Source organism: Bombina bombina, chromosome 6 (assembly GCF_027579735.1).
Source record: "Bombina bombina isolate aBomBom1 chromosome 6, aBomBom1.pri, whole genome shotgun sequence".
Taxonomy (NCBI): domain Eukaryota; kingdom Metazoa; phylum Chordata; class Amphibia; order Anura; family Bombinatoridae; genus Bombina; species Bombina bombina.
The window spans coordinates 703,601,641-703,619,850 of record NC_069504.1 but is presented as its reverse complement, the minus strand read 5'-3'; positions in this window follow the sequence as shown (position 1 = coordinate 703,619,850).

The following is an 18,210-nucleotide window of genomic DNA, read 5'->3' as shown; positions in this document are numbered from 1 at the left end:
AGATTCGAATAAATTCGGCTGGATTCGATTTGGAAATTTGGAATTTCGGTATGTGTTAGGTGGGATATGCTGTGTATTAGACTAGTATTATGTACTGTATATTAGGTGTAATCCATAGCAGAGTGATATAACCTAATATACTGTACAATACCAGTGTAATCCATGGCCATCCGAATCTACCGAATAAATCCGAACTAATTTGGATTTATTCAGTAGATTCTTCACTATTTCAATTTGGAAATTCTAATCGATCCGAATCTCAGAATTTAAGAAATTCGGCCAAATTTCCGAATCGATCCAAAACGAATCGCACATTTCTACTTAATAGCCGTCATCCAATGTTTAATCTCTAAGACACGTTTAAAGTCTCTCTCCCATGCTTGAATGTTGTGGGTTTTGCGTAGGGATGGGCATTGGTAATGTATTGTTAATTATTTTTTTCCCAGATTGTCATGGGCCTAGGATCTTTTCCCTATATTCTCATCATGTTATGATCCACTTGCTGAAAATAAGAAGTAGAACACACCAGCCAATGAACTCTTTTTTTTTATATATATCCTTAATATTTATTGTGTATCACAATGTTTTTATGTCTTGGGCATGTATATAGACACACATACACAATTGTAAGAATAAACAAACATTATAGAATTTTTCAATCTGTATCAATAGTAAAACCTAAAACAACCTAAAAAGAAAATACTAGACATGTGCAACGCTAAAAATGTTGTTTCGTTTTCATTAGTTAAATAAATAATTTCATTTCGACAAATTAGTTATGTTGAGTTAAATCGTTTTTTTCGGATCCGTTCATTTTTGTGGATCCATTCTTTATTCATATGCAATTTTCTATTCTAATGTTTAGAATAGAATAATGCATATGAATAAAGAATGGATCCGAAAAAAACAATTTAACTAAACTTAATTAATGCCAGAGATTGCCAAAACAAATTTATATAAAGCCGTCGCCACGCACATCGCCGAACTAAATAAATCTATTAACCCCTAAACCACCGTCCCCCCCACATCGCCAACACTTCCTAAACCTATTAACCCCTAAACCACAGTTCCCCAACATCGCGGACACTAACTAAATTACTAAATAAAGCTATTAACCCCTAAACCGCAGTTCCCCAACACTAACTAAACCTATTAACCCCTAAACCGCCGTTTCCAAACATCGCAGACACTAACTAAACCTATTAACCCCTAAACCATACTTCCTCCAACATCGCAGACACTAACTAAAACACTAAATAACCCTATTAACCCCTAAACCGTGGTTCCCAAACATCGCCAACACTAACTAAACCTATTAACCCCTAAATCGCAGGTCTCCGACATCGCCAACACTAACTAAACCTATTAGCCCCTAAGCCGCCGTACACCCACATCGCCAACACTAACTAAACCTATTAACCCCTAAATCGCAGTTCTCCAACATCGCCGACACTAACTAAACCTATTAACCCCCCCCACATCGAAACAACCTAAATTAAACTATATTAACCCCTAAACCTAACACCCCTAACTTTAACATAATTAAAATAGACCTAAATTAAAGTTACAATTATTAACTAACTACCTGTAAAATATAGATACAAACTTACCTGTTAAATAAAAATAAAACCTAAGCTAGCTACAATATATCTATTTACTAACTACCTAGTTAAAATAAATAAAAACTTACCTGTGAAATAAAAATAAAACCTAAGCTCTTTTACTGCCCTTAAAACGGGCATTCAGCTCTTTTTTGGCCCATTAAAATAAAAAAAGCCCTAATCTAAATCTGTTTAAATCAGCCAATAGGATTTAAGCAGCTCTCATTCCTATTGGCTGATTATATGTTTTCAGCCAATAGGAATGCAACTGTACCCCAATATAAAAGGGGTACCTTGCATTGAATCCTCAGTGTGCAGCAGACGATCGCATGAAGAGGACCTCCACGTCGGACCAATGGATCTCCGCCTGGACCTCCGCCTCCGTGCATCGACCATTTCGCCTACGCAGGGATGAAGAAGATGCTGGTCCCGCGATTGCTGAAAATGGAGCCGCCTGGATGAAGATGCTTCGCCGCTGGGATGAAGATCTTTTTTGCACGGACTTCAGCAACTGTAAGTACCAATTTTGGAGTTAGTTTTAGTTGTTTTTTTTTGGGGGGGGGGGTTTAGGTTGGGCTTTTTTATTTTAATGGGCCAAAAAAAAGCTGAATGCCCTTTTAAGGGCAGTAAAAGAGTTGAATGCCCTTTTAAGGTCAATGCCCATACAAATGCCCTTTTCAGGGCATTGGGTAGATTAGTTTTTTTTAGTTAGGTTTTTTTTATTTTGTGGGTTTGGGGGGGTGGGGGTTTGTAATGTTAGGGGGTGTTTATTTTTATTTGTTTGCAAAAGAGCTGTTAACTTAAGGGCAATGGCCTGCAAAAAGCCCTTTTAAGGGATCTTGGTAGTTTATTATAGATTAGGGTTTTTATTTTGGGGTGTTTTTTTTTTAAAAAAAAACCAGGGTATTAGAATAGGAATAATTTTTATTATTTTGGATAATTTCGTTTGTTATGTTTTGTAATTGAAGTTTTTTAATTTATGGTAATTGTAGTTTTAATTTTTTAGTAATCTAAGTTTTTTTATTTTTAGTAATGTTAGGTTTTATTAGTGTAAGCTTAGATTTTATTTTTATTTCACAGGTAAGTTTGTATTTATTTTTAAATAGGTAGTTAGTTAATCATTTTAACTTTAATTTAGTTCTATTTTAATTATGTTAAAGTTAGGGGGTGTTAGGTTTAGGGATTAATAAGTTTAGTTAGTGTTGGCGATGTGGGTGTACGGCGTTTAGGGGTTAATAGGTTTAGTTAGTGTCGGGAAACTGCGGTTTAGGGGTTAATAGGTTTAGTAAGTGTTGGCGATGTCGGGGAACTGTGTTTTAGGGGTTAATAGTTAGTGTCAGAGAACGCATTTGCTTTCTTGTAATAAGGGCGGAATTGATATTTCGCGCAAACGGCCTCGAAAACTCGATATCACTCGCTCACAAACGATAAAAGTAGTCCAAAAAATATAAATAAATGAGAGAATTGGGAAAATGAGTTTTTGTTCGACTATTTTATTTTATCTTTTTTTTTATATATATTTGTTGCTACACTCAGTGAGTTTAGACAGGAGTAGGAGCAGCACATACATTGCCAAAATGGTTTAAACCACCACTCTGGGTAATTAGAATATTGTATTTTAAAATGTTTCAAATATTTATATTGTTCAGATATATATAGCAGGGGTGGCCAACCTTTCGGACCTCAGGGACTACTAAACTCACAATTTTGAATCCCATGGACCACTAACATGATTTTTTTTTTAAAAGGTACTGTCATGGATACCAGGCTGCCAAGGCCACCCCCTCTCCTCATGTGGATTATTGTGTTCCCCCAGTTGCCCTTTTTCTGTTACCCTGATTGGACATTGCCCTGAAAGAGCTGATCGCTGCCCTGCTTGGCCCCTTCATAGCTTGCCGAGGCCCAGCCGGAATCTTATGGAACTAGATTATGGCCCGCTGGAGATCCTCGCTGAACTTTGATCTAGGTCGCTCCCAAAGCCCTTTGCCCCAGAGCTCCACTCTTTTCGGGACTTGGTATGCCTTTAATGGACATTGGTTGGGTAGATTGCTGAGAGAGATCTCCCTTGGGAACCTGAGGTTTTGGACACCTCTCTACCTTATGCTGGCCTGGAGTACGCTTTGTCTGGCTGCCGTTCTGGCCCCCAGCAACCAATCGTGTTGCTTTTAGGACTGGGACATCAAGGGGCCCGGAGCTCTCCAACGGTACCTGGGAATAACCGCCGCTACCACGGGATCACCCAGAAACTGCAACCTAACTATTGTGGTATCTCTATGTGACTATGGCTCCTATGGAGGCACCAACCTGTCTGGAGGGGGTGGGGGATCTATTGATCAGATAAGGCTCTTATCAAGATGGCAAATGTGTATATAAGCTGTGTGTTTGTCCCAATAAAGTCTGTTCGTGTTTCACCTTAATGCTGGTCTCGTATGGTTATTAGGGTGGGCTACTTACTAAAATCACTTTCCCACTCTACAGGTTCCAGGGTAAAGAAGGATCGTTTTGGCGGAGATACCCAGTTGGGGTATCTGGAGTCCGTTACAGGTACAAACCTCTATAATGCATGTGTGTTTGTATATATATATATATATATATATATATATATATATATATATATATACACACACACACACACATACTGTACATAACTAGTATGACGATAGCTAAGTTTACATTATGTATATATTTACACATTTTTAAGAATTATTTTTTGGAATTAACTAACTGAATGAGAGAATACTTCCAAATGACAGATGAAGGGTGAGTGTCAACTTTTGATCTGGAAACAGAGGCAGAAAGTGGGAAAAAAGAATTATGTTTAAAAGGACCACAAGACTTAGAAGTTACCTCCCCAGTTAGGAATTATTCAAAACTACTTATGATCATGGACAGACATTGGAGTCATAAATTAAGTTTATCTAAGAAAATGGATATGAGCTAACCACGACTGATGTTACGGGCAATTACAATAATACTGGTGGGAAATGGCTGATCTGCTGGATGGCAATTACTGGAAATCAGGTGGAATGGCTTTGTGCGTGGGAAAATTATTAGAATGAAAAATAATTAATATTTAATTTAAAAAAAAGAAGATGGAGGGGAGGAAGACAAACAGTGATGTAAGTCCATCTGAAGGAATTAGGAAAACTACTACAAAGAGACGGGTAAAGGAAGAAAATAAATGAAATATAAGAGAGAATTTTTTTTTTTTTAAGATCTTCTTTTTTTTATATACTTTAATTCCATAATTTCAAGCCAGGACTGTCACGCCGCACCGTTCTAGCCGTTGCTAGGGGCGCGGCATCTCCTTCCCTGCTCGTTGCCTAGGGCTGTGTTGGGTCTGGAGGCGTGCGGCGCTGACGTCATCACTGCATGCTCCTCTCCTTCTCTGATACCGGTCAGACGCTTGTGGCGCGAATCCTATGCCTATGTAAGTGTTCCTTGTACGATCTATCACTGCCCAAGTATAAGTGTTACTTTGTGTGCTCCTGGGTGTGATAGATCATACTTTTCTTACTGCCTTATTGATATACTGTTGCTGAACTCTGCCTGTCTGACTGCTCTGCTTATTAACCCCTGTTGTTCTGGATTGCCTCTTTGCTGCCGAACCCTGCCTGCCTGACCATTCTAGTGGTTTGCCCTTGGACTGCTTTACTGTTGCCAAATCCTGCCTGCCTGACCATTCTAGTGGTGTGCCCTTGGACTGTTTTGCTGTTGCCAAACCCTGCCTGCCTGACCATTCTAGTGGTTTGTCCTTGGACCGCTCTGGCATTGCCGCTGGGGACTGCCCTGCCTGTGGTGAGTGCCACCTTCCTCATCTTACTAACTTTCTCTGCTCTGGGATATTCCCTATCTTTCCGGCTCGACGCCGGGATAACAAGACTACTGGCCGAGTTCGGTCTGATAGAAAATCTGAAGTTTCTGAATGGAAAATCCCACAAGCATTACAAGGACAATATCAACCTCTGCTGGCTTTAGAATGGAAGCATCTTCCTCTGAGCATCGCTCCGGGTGGGTGGAGTTAAAAATACAATCTAGCTACATAAGTTGTGCAGTACTACGCAATGTGCATAGGGAGATTGTAATTTAACTCCTCTGTCGGTTTTCACTGATGTCCAGCAAGGCACTGTAGGGAGTTGCAGCGATGTTCGGACCGGCCCAGGTGAGATGCGGCAGCGCGATGGGGGGTGACACCAGCAGAGGAGATTAATTCCTGCTTGATGGTGTCACGGACCACCAACATCTTCTTACGGAACCCCAGTGGTCCACTGACCACCAGTTGACAACACTGATATATAGTGCCAATAACACTTATCTTCTGATTTTCAATTATCTTCTGTTATTGAAAAATGTAAACATAAAATATTAAGTTTTGAAAGTTGAACAGATGATAAATGTGGAACAACAAAGTTTGGGTTTGAAGTGATTAGGGAATAATGACTTATCTGCTGCTATTTATTATTATTTTTTATTATTATCGGTTATTTGTAGAGTGCCAACAGATTCCGCAGCACTACAAATATAGCTGGTATACAAGGTAACATTTATAGGGATCAAATGGGTGGAGGGCCCTGCAGAGAGTTGCACTGTTGTAGTCAGCTCTTATGAAGGTGATCTGCAAACAGCTGGGCTCATAGGCTTACATTCTAAGGGGGTTCAAGGGGATAGCAAAGAAGGAGAGGAACTGGGATTAGGAAAGGTTAGTGTAGGTTGTATGCATCCCTGAATAGTAGAGCCTGTAGGGAGTGCTTGAAGCTCTCAAAACTAGGGGAGAGCCTTGTGGAGCGAGGCAGAGAGTTCCATAAGATGGGAGCCAGTCTGGAGAAGTCCTGTAAACAGGAGTGTGAGGAGAGGAGAGTAGGAGTTCATGAGTAGAGCAAAGGGGACGGGAGGGAGAGTATCTGGAGACAAGGTCTGAGATGTAGGGGGAAGCAGTGCAGTTGAGGGCTTTGTATGTCAGAGTGAGAATTTTGTGTTTAATCCTGGAGGCAAGAGGAAGCCAGTGAAGGGATTGGCAGAGAGGTGCAGCAGATGAAGAGCGACGAGTAAGGAAGATGAGCCTGGCAGAGGCATTCATTATGGATTGTAAAGGAGCTAGGCAGCAGCTAGGGAGACCAGAGAGGACGCCGTTGCGGTAGTCGAGGCGGGAAAGGATGAGAGAGTGGATTAAAATCTTGGTTGGGTCTTGTGTAAGGAAATGTCTAATTTTAGAGATGTTTCTTTTACAAAGATATGACAAGTCCATGGGTTTCATCCTTACTTGTGGGATTTATCCTCCTGCTGACAGGAAGTGGCAAAGAGCACCACAGCAGAGCTGTATATATAGCTCCTCCCTTCCCTCCCAATCTAGTCATTCTCTTTGCCTGTGTTAGTACTAGGAAGAGGTAAAGTGAGGTGTTAGTTTTAGATTCTTCAATCAAGAAGTTTTTTATTTTAAAATGGTACCGATGAGTACTATTTTCCTCAGGGAGATATGGAATGAAGACATTTTTCTGCCCTGAGGTTGATGATCTTAGCAGATGTAACTAAGATCCATTTTGGTTCCCACAGAGCTTCTGAAGGTAGTGCAAGAGAAATCTACAGTGTGGAGAACGATGTCATGCTACAAGCAGCATTGAGGTATGCTCAGTCTTTTATTTCTGAGGAGACTTGTTATATCAGAACTGGCTGACATTTTTCCCTGCAAGGGAAGGGGTAAGCAGTAGACCTGTATCACTGAGGGTGTTACTGAAATTCCTGTGTGTTATACATATTGCTATTAAGGTTGGCAAATCTGTATTGGGGCTTGACACTGGGAGAGGCAGCTTGACATATATATATATTTATTATTTAAGGTCAGTAGGGCTGCAGTTTCTTGTTAAGGGATTTTAAGTACACCACAGACTGTTGAGACGACGTCCATGATGGGCGGGGCCTTTTTCGCGCTCTCAGACGCACAGTTTACTCTGACTAAGTAGGCAAACAGGCATTAGCTCCGGTGGGGCCTAAAGTTGTGTTCTGATCACCGGATCGTTGTCGAGTCATTTTTCAGTACCCTGGGGGCAGGTAGGCGCCACAGCAGAGCTGTGGCGAGGTGCAGGGTTCATTTTCACTGTTAAGATATATTTTTTGAAATAAAATGTCTCTGAGAGAGTAATTTCACATTTTACTTGTAGGGTGCAATAAGTTTTGGGCCAGTTGATTTATTATATTTAATTGTTTAGCGTTATTAAACGTTTTAGTGCAGTTTGAGAAAAATTGTTGCGTTTTAAATTTCTTAAAGGCGCTTTACACATTTTTCTAAAAGTTGTGTGAATCAATAAATAAGGTGATATACGACTATTGTGATTGTATTGCTAGTCTGTTCAACATGTCTGACACTGAGGAAACTAATTGTTCTATGTGTTTAGAAGCCATTGTGGAACCCCCTCTTACTTTGTGTACCTCTTGTACTGAAAGGGCCTTACAATGTAAAGAGCATATTTTATGTAAAGAGAGTGTGCCTAAGGATGATTCTCAGTCTGAAGAGAATCAGGATATGCCATCTAATTCTCCCCAAGTGTCACAACTTTTAACGCCCACACAAGCGACGCCGAGTTCCTCAAGTGCGTCTAATTCTTTTACTCTGCAGGATATGGCTGCAGTTATGTCAACTACCCTTACAGAGGTATTATCTAAGTTACCAGTGTTACAGGGTAAACGTAGTAGGGCAGGAATTAATGTAAATACTGAGTCCTCTGATGCTTTGTTGGCTATTTCTGATGTACCCTCACAGGGCTCTGAGTTGGGGGTCAGGGAATTGTTGTCTGAGGGAGAACTTACAGATCCAGGAAGTTTGTTACCTCAGACAGATTCGGACGTCATGTCCTTTAAATTTAAGCTTGAACACCTCCGTCTGTTACTTCGGGAGGTTTTATGACCCTATTGTGATACCACCAGAGAAATTGTGTAAAATGGACAAGTATCTAGAAGTACCTACTTAAACTGATGTTTTTCCGGTTCCTAAAAGAATTTCGGAAATTATAAAGAAGGAATGTGACAGACCGGGTATACCGTTCTCTCCTCCTAATTTCAAGAAGATGTATCCCATATCAGACACCATTCGGGACTCTTGGCAGACTGTCCCTAAGGTGGAGGGAGCGATATCTACCCTGGCTAAGCGTACAACTATTCCTATTGAGGACAGTTGTGCTTTCAAAGAGCCTATGGATAAGAAGTTAGAGGGTCTTCTAAAGAAATTATTTATTCATCAGGGTTTTCTTTTACAACCAATAGCTTGCATTGTTCCAGTTACTACTGCATCAGCTTTTTGGTTTGGCTCTACCTCAGGATAAGTCTGTTAGGATGAGGGGTGAACAAAATAATTTTCGTTCCTTTCGAAATTTTAAAGGAGTACCCTCTGCTTCCTCTTCCTCCACAAAGCAGGAAGGGAATTTTGCTCAGGCCAAGTCCGTCTGGAGACCTAACTAGGCTTGGAACAAGGGTAAGCAACCCAAGAAGACCGTTGCTGCTACAAAGACAGCATGAAGGGACGGCCCCTGATCCGGGTCCGGATCTAGTGGGGGGCAGACTTTCTTTCTTTACCCAGGCTTTGGTAAGAGATGTTCAGGATCCCATGGCACTGGAAATCATGACCAACGGGTATCAACTGGAATTCAAAAAATTTTCTCCCAAGAGGGAGATTTCTTCTTTCACAGTTGTCTGTAAACCAGATTAAAAGAGAGGCGTTCTTACGTTGTGTAAAAGACCTCTCTACTATGGGAGTAATTCGTCCCATTCCAAGATTAGAACAGGGACAGGGATTTTACTCAAATCTTTTCATGGTTCCCAAAAAAGAATGAACGTTCAGACCTATTTTAGACCTCAAGAGTCTAAACAAGTTTCTCAGGGTTCCATCCTTCAAGATGAAGACCATCCGAACAATTTTACCAATGATCCAGGAGGGTCAATATATGACTACCGTGGACTTGAAGGACGCATACCTTCATATTCCTATCCACAATGATCATCATCAGTTCCTAAGGTTTGCCTTCCTGGACAAACATTTTCAGTTCGTGGCTCTTCCCTTTGGGTTGGCCATAGCACCCAGGATTTTCACAAAGGTTCTAGGGTCCCTTCTGGCGGTTCTCAGGCCGCGGGGCATAGCAGTGGCACCTTATCTGGATGATATTTTGATTCAGGTGTCAACTTATCATCTGATGAAATCTCATACAGACACACAGTGTTGTCCTTTCTTAGAACTCACGGATGGAAAGTGAACCTAGAAAAGAGTTCACTAATTCCACAGACAAGGGTTCCCTTCTTGGGAACTCTGATAGATTCTGTAGACATGAAAATATTTCTGACGGAGGTCAGAAAGTCAAAAATTCTAAATACATGCTGAGCCCTTCAGTCCAATCCTCGGCCATCAGTGGCCCAGTGCATGGAGGTAATTGGATTGATGGTGGCGGCAATGGACATCATTCCATTTGCTCGTTTTCATCTCAGACCACTGCAACTGTGCATGCTCGGACAGTGGAATGGGGACTATGCAAATTTATCTCCTCCGATAAATCTGGATCAAGAGACCAGAGACTCTCTTCTTTGGTGGTTGTCGCCGGATCATCTGTCCCAAGAGACGTGCTTCCGCAGACCCTCATGGGTGATAGTGACAACGGACGCCAGCCTACTGGGCTGGGGTGCAGTCTGGAATTCCCTGAAGGCTCAGGTGGAGTCTCTACTTCCAATCAATATTCTGGAATTGAGAACAATATTCAATGCGCTTCAGGCATGGCCTCAGTTGGCTTTTGCCAAATTCATCAGATTCCAGTCGGACAACATCACGACTGAGGCTTACATCAATCATCAGGGGGGAACGAGGAGTTCCTTAGCGATGACGGAAGTATCCAAAATAATTCGATAGGCGGAGACCCACTCTTGTTATCTGTCAGCAATCTACATCCCAGGAGTGGACAACTGGGAAGCGGACTATTTAAGCCACCAGGCTTTTCATCTGGGGGAGTGGGAACTCAATCCAGATATATTTGCCTCACTGATTCTCCGATGGGGCAGGCCGGAATTGGATCTGATGGCGTCTCGACAGAATGCCAAGCTCCCAAGATACGAATCCAGGTCGAGGGATCCTCAGGCCGAACTAGTAGATGCCTTGGCAGTGCCTTGGTCGTTCAACCTAGCTTATGTGTTTCCACCGTTTCCTCTCCTTCCCCGGGTGATTGCTCGGATCAAACAGGAGAGAGCTTCGGTAATTTTAATCGCACCTGCGTGACCACGCAGGACTTGGTATGCAGACTGCTTGGAGATTAAACGCTTGATTTTATCTAAGCGGGGATTCTCTGATGTGGTCATTGATACTTTGATTCAGACACGTAAGCCTGTTACTAGAAAGATCTATCATACGATATGGCGTAAATATCTTTTTTGGTGTGAATCCAAGGGCCTCTCCTGGCGTAAGGGGTGTAAAAATATCTCAGCAATAAAGTGGTTAATTGCTGGGAAACCTAAATAAGTGCCCTTTGTTGGCTGCCTCCATTCTACAGGTAAAGACCCTTCCCAATGGGATTACTTATTGCACTCTGTCCCACCGTGTCTGTTTTTATCCCCAGGCAGGATCATCTCTCTGGCACATCAAACCTTTCAAAAAGAGATAATACTAAGTAGATGTGCACAATGCTCTATCATAGCAACCCTAATAACAGAAAGTAATCCAGATAATTTGCCACCTGCTTCAGGCCAGCTTCACGTACCACCATCCACTGCTGAAAAGACCTAAAAAGCTCAAAATATGCACAAGATATCAAGCACAAAATTGGGAAGCAACAATCTATGTAATACTGGCCCCTGAACCTGCATTAAATAATAGATCCCTGAATAAGGGCCAAATTATGAGTGGAGCAGTATTTAATGCTCCTGCTCACGCACTAACTCTGCTAGAAGTAAGCTTTTTGAGCGTTTTGGGTAGCGCTCATATTACAAGTTGAAAGTAAAAGTTTTCGCTTGCATGCTAACCCATTGCACGCAGAAGTTACAATATATATATATATTATGACCGCTTTAATGTATTCCCCCATAGAAGTCAAAGGAGCAAAAAAAAGTGGAAAAAAATCCTAATACCCTACTCACGCAAACCTATGCTCTAACCTGACATGAAAATATTAATATTTCACATTCCAATGTTCTTCACATACCCTGTTTCCCCGAAAGTAAGACATCGCCCGAAAATGAGACCTACTTACAGTTTTGCCTCTCACTGAAATATAAGGCTTCCCCCCGAAAATAAGACCTCCCCGAAAATAAGGCCTCCCCCAAACATAAGGTCCAGCCAGTGCAGACAGTAAGTGCAAGGTCTCTTTTAATCAGAGAGCCCGCGCCGCCGCCAGGACAAGCTGCCGCCTGCTGCTCGCTCTGCCCTGACGGATTCTGACTGACTCACAATTAGACAGTGAGTCGCGTGGGGCAGGAGTCGGGCACATTGTGTGGACACACAGGGGTGACTGAGGTAGGGGGGAAATGTCTGATAAAGGGGTGGGGGGAGGGGGAATCACTTAAAATGACACAGGAGGATCAGAGGGGGGAATCAAAATGACACAGGAGGACTACATTTCCTACCGTACCATATACAGGCAATACATTTCCTTTTTTTTGGTTCAACAATAAATGTGTACCGAATTCTTCTTCATGGAAAAATAAGACATCCCCTGAAAATAAGACCTAGCGCATCTTTGGGAGCAAAAATTAATATAAGACACTGTCTTATTTTCGGGGAAACAGGGAAGCAGAATATGTTCATAAATGTGTGTATTCATATGTGTGTGTGTAAGCGTGTGTGCATATGTGTGAGCGTGTGTGTGTCTGTAAGCGTGTGTATCTGTGTGTGTATGTATGCATGTGTGTGTGTGACCATGTGTGTATGCACATGTCTGTGAGCGTGTATGTGTGTGTATCTGTATGAGCATGTATCTGTGTGAGCATGTATGTATCTTTGTGAGCGTGTGTGTGTGACCGTGTGTGTGTATGCGCATGTGTGTGAGCATGTGTGTATGTGTGTGTATGTGTGTGTATCTGTGTGAGCATGTGTGTGTGTATGTATGTGTGTGTGTATCTGTGTGAGCGTGTGTGTGTATGTGTGTGACTGTGGGTGCGCATGTGTGTCTGTGTGAGCATGTGTGTGTGTATATCTGTGTGAGCATGTGTGTGTGTATCTGTATGAGCGTGGGTGCGCATGTGTGAGCGTGTGTGTGTGATGTGTGTATCAGTGTGACTGTGTGTTACTGTGTGTATATCTGTGTGAACATGTGTGTATCGGTGTGACTGTGTGAGCGTGTGTGTATATCTGTGTGAGCGTGTGTGTGTATCGGTATGACTGTGTGTGTGTACATGTGTGACTGTGTGAGCGTGTGTGTATATCGGTGTGACTGTGTGTGTGTACATGTGTGACTGTGTGAGCGTGTGTGTATATCGGTGTGACTATGTGTGTGTGTATGTGACTGAGTGAGCGTGTGTATATATCTGTATGAGCGTTTGTGTGTGTATGTGTGTGAGCAAGTGTGTGTGTGTATATCTGTGTGAGCATGTGTGTTAGTATATCGTTGTGAATGTGTGTGTATATCGTTGTGACTGTGTGAACGTGTGTGTATATCTGTGTGAGCGTGTGTGTGTGTATCATTGTGACTGTGTGTGTACATGTGTGACTGTGTGAGAGCGTGTGTATCATTGTGACTGTGTGTGTATCTGTGTGAGCGTGTGTGTGTGTACATGTGTGAGCATGTGTGTATATCTGTGTGAGCGTGTGTGTGTGTATCATTGTGACTGTGTGTGTGTGTATTTCTGTGTGAGCGTGTGTGTGTGTATCATTGTGACTGTGTGTGTGTGTGTGTGTGTATATATGTCTGTGTGAGCGTGTGTGTGTGTATCATTGTGACTGTGTGTGTGTGTATATCTGTGTGAGCGTGTGTGTGTGTGTATCATTGTGACTGTGTGTGTGTGTATCATTGTGACTGTGTGTGTGTGTATATCTGTGTGAGCGTGTGTGTGTATCATTGTGACTGTGTGTGTGTATATCTGTGTGAGCGTGTGTGTATATATGTCTGTGTGAGCGTGTGTGTGTGTATCATTGTGACTGTGTGTGTGTGTATATCTGTGTGAGCGTGTGTGTATATATGTCTGTGTGAGTGTATCATTGTGACTGTGTGTGTGTATATCTGTGTGAGCGTGTGTGTGTGTATCATTGTGACTGTGTGTGTGTGTGTATATCTGTGTGAGCGTGTGTGTGTATATATGTCTGTGTGAGCGTGTGTGTGTGTATCATTGTGACTGTGTGTGTGTGTGTATATCTGTGTGAGCGTGTGTGTGTATATATGTCTGTGTGAGCGTGTGTGTGTATATATGTCTGTGTGAGCGTGTGTGTGTGTATCATTGTGACTGTGTGTGTGTGTGTATATCTGTGTGAGCGTGTGTGTGTGTATATATGTCTGTGTGAGCGTGTGTGTGTGTATCATTGTGACTGTGTGTGTGTGTGTATATCTGTGTGAGCGTGTGTGTGTATATATGTCTGTGTGTGTGTGTATATCTGTGTGAGCGTGTGTGTGTATATATGTCTGTGTGTGTGTGTGTGTGTAGGGGGAGGACATGGAGAAAGACAAGAAATACATATCAATACCAGATTTTTTTATTTAAAAAAAAAAAAAAAGAGGCAACATATACAAGTATATACCAGTTAGCCCTGACAGTATAGAAGCTTATTGATCCAAGGTCAAACCTAATTGCCACTTTGGAGTTGAGGGATTTTTTCCCCTTTGAGGCACAATTGGAAATGTGATTTATTTTCTTGCATTCTATTAGATCAACAATAGTAACAGGAATGTATGAAAGGTTGAACTTGATGGACCAACCTATATTTCTATGTAATTATTATCTATGTAACAATGACACTTGCTGAAATAATAAACATGGCTCATGTTAATGTGCTTCTAAGCATGACTGCAAACATAATGTAATACCTTGTGTGTGTGCCTGTAATGTGAAGTTAGACTTTTTCTATGGCTTATGTAATACATTGGGGTTACACAAGAGACAGAGATAGACCTGAGAGGCAAGAAAGAGACCAGTGACCTAGGAGAGTGCAAATCTGTAAAACATACTTGTTACTCATCATTTTAGGATTCAGATAGCGCATGCAAATTTAAACACATTTCTAATTTACGCCTATTATCACAATTTCTTTATTCTTTTGCTATCTTTTGTTGAAAAAAGCACAGGAATGTGTACGTGTTTGGAGCACTATTTGGCAGCAGTTTTGCAAGAGCACTAGAGGGCAGCATTGTTTCCTGTCATGTAGTGCTCCAGATGCCTATGTAGGTATCTCAATATAGAATACCATGGATACAAAGCAAATTGGATAATAGATGTAAATTGGAAACTTTTTTTTTTTTTAAACTGAATGGCCTGTCTGAATCACAAAATACAATTTAGGGATTTCATATCCCTTTAATAATAGGTCAAATATTCTAGGGGCTCGATGATTGAAAGCTCTCTGGGCTGGCGAGATTATTAAAGAATGCTCGCCAGTCCTTCTATTTCCCTGGTGGAATGATCTAAAGCCATTTTTTACCCTGAAAACAGGGTGTCTCGCTAAGGGGCGTATACTGCATTTTCATATGAAATGTGCACAACAAAATTTGTATTTTAAACATTATACAAAACAAATATTTAAACCATTCACATAAAAATAAGCAGGGAAAAATTGTATTGTTAAGGTGCATCAAAAATCGTAACAAAATTCTTCACCAAAAATCGTATGTTAACAAAAACGTAAAATTAGTATCTAATTTACACAGGAATAAATCAAATTAAATATGCACAGCGTAAATTGTAATTGTAGTACACTGGATGTGCAAAAATCCCACAGAAATTTGAATTTTCGTAAAAGGGGCTGAACATGGGCGTTCCATGGGCGTATATGACAATGTCTCACTAATCCCAGCGTAATTCTAAAAAGATTTTCGCACTGCAGATATTACAGTTTTTTCTCGCCAACTAAAAGGTGGCGAGCTTTTGTCAAAACAATACGAACACTTATAACCCCAATAGAAAAACAAATGCATACGAACATATAGGCGAATGTAAGATGCTATAAGCAGAAAGCAGCGTAATGTGAGTTATATTGGCTGCAGGATTTTAATTTTAAAGTGCTCCCCCTGCTCTCTGCTAACTTCGCACTAAGGAGCGAAGTTTCCCTATCCAGCGAGCTTATTACTTTTAATAGGAGCCATCTCGCAACTCGCAGGGACTGCCCCTTTTTTTACGATCATTGCACCAGGGCAGCCCTGCGAGTGTCAGCGAGAAAAAGAAGGTTTGAGCTGGCGAACAATATATCATCGAGCCCTAGGTTTTTTTTGTTTTGTTTTTGGACCATACAGTACCGGTATCTTCCAATAGAGGTCAGTGTGTTCTTAAATATTATCTTCCAATTTTAAAATGGTATTGTGAATTGTATTTATTTTTTTAACTATTTGTATGCGACTTATATTGAGCAAAGCATATTTTACTTTGGTCTTTTTTTTTTATAAATGTATTAGGTATATGTATCATTGTTATAAGGCTTTAAGTATTATATTGTAAAATGAATAAAGCAAAGCTATAGTAAAATAATCCCAGCTTGCAGACCTTACACTGTAAAAGGTGCACAGATGTATTACAGAAGATAGGGGACCATTTGAATACAAATTAATCCTGCCCTGTAGAGCTCTCATTTTAAAGGGATAGGAAATTCAAAATTAAATTTGCATGATTCAGATAGACATGTCATTTTAAGACACTTTCAAATTCACTTTTATTTTTATGTGCTTTGTTCTCTTGGTATCCCTTGTTGAAGAAGAATATGCATATATCCTACATTAGTGGGAGCTGCTGCCAATTGGTGCCTGCACACATTTGTCTTTTGTGATTGGCTGACTAGATGTGTGCATCTAGCTTCCAGTAGTGCAGTACTGTTCCTTCAGCAAAGAGAACAAAGCAAATTAGATTTGTTTAAAATTGTTCTATCCAAATCATGAAAGAAAATTTTGGGGTTTCCTGTCCCTTTAACACACAGAGGCAGAAGGATACAATGTAGAAAGACATAGATCTATTGGGAGAATGTAATATGTAATAGTAGCATCCTCAATTCTGAAAGGTGACAGCCATAAATGAAGGAGTTAAAAGTGGAATTTAACCCCTTAATGACCGGACCATTTTTCAATTTTCTTACCCTTAATGACAATGGCTATTTTTACATTTCTGCTGTGTTTGTGTTTAGCTGTAATTTTCCTCTTACTCATTTACTGTACCCACACATATTATATACAGTTTTTCTCGCCATTAAATGGACTTTCTAAAGATACCATTATTTTCATCATGTCTTATAATTTACTACAAAAAAAATAATAAAATATGAGGAAAAAATGGAAAAAAACACACTTTTTCTAACTTTGACCCCCAAAATCTGTTACACATCTGCAATCACCAAAAAACACCCATGCTAAATAGTTTCTAAATTTTGTCCTGAGTTTAGAAATACCCAATGTTTACATGTTCTTAGCTTTTTTTGCAAGTTATAGGTAAATAAATACAAGTAGCACTTTGCTATTTCCAAACCACTTTTTTTCAAAATTAGCGCTAGTTATATTGGAACCCTGATATCTGTCAGGAATACCTGAATATCCCTTGACATGTATATATTTTTTGTTAGAAGACAACCCAAAGTATTGATCTAGGCACATTTTGGTATATTTTATGCCACCATTTCACCGCCAAATGCGAGCAAATAAAAAAAAAACTTTACATTTTTCACAATTTTAGGTTTCTCACTGAAATTATTTACAAACAGCTTGTGCTATTATGGCACAAATTGTTGTAAAAGCTTCTTTGGGATCCCCTTTGTTCAGAAATAGCAGACTTATATGGCTTTGGCACTGATTTTTGGTAATTAGAAGGCCGCTAAATGCTGCTGCGCACCACACGTAAATTATGCCCAGCAGTGAAGGGGTTAATTAGGTAGGTTGTAGGGAGCTTGCAGGGTTAATTTTAGCTTTAGGGTAGAGATCAGCCTCCCACCTGACACATCCCACCCCCTGATCCCTCCCAAACAGCTCTCTTCCCTCCCCCACCCCACAAATGTCCCCGCCATCTTAAGTACTGGCAGAAAGTCTGCCAGTACTAAATAAAAGGAGTTTTTTGTTTTTTTTATAAAAAAAATAAAATATTTTAGCTGTGATGGACTCCTGCCTTAGCCCCAACCTCCATGATCCCCCCCCCCAGCTCTCTAACCCTCTCCCCTATCTAATTGCGGCCATCTTGGGTACTGGCAGCTGTCTGCCAGTACCCAATTTGCCCCAAAAACAAGTGTTTTTTGTTCTTTTGCTTTTTTTATTTTTTCTGTAGTGTAGCAGCCCCCCACAATACCCCTATCCCCCTCCCCCTCCCAGATCCTTTTATATTATTTTTAAAAAAAATATTTCCCCCCCCCTCTTCCCTCCTCATTGGTGTCAGTGTCAGTGCCAGCTAATGCGCGATCGCGCACGCGCGCCCCCCGCACGCTCCCGGCACCCGGCGTGCACATTGCACTTCTAGGAACCGGATGCCGGGTAGCGATGGG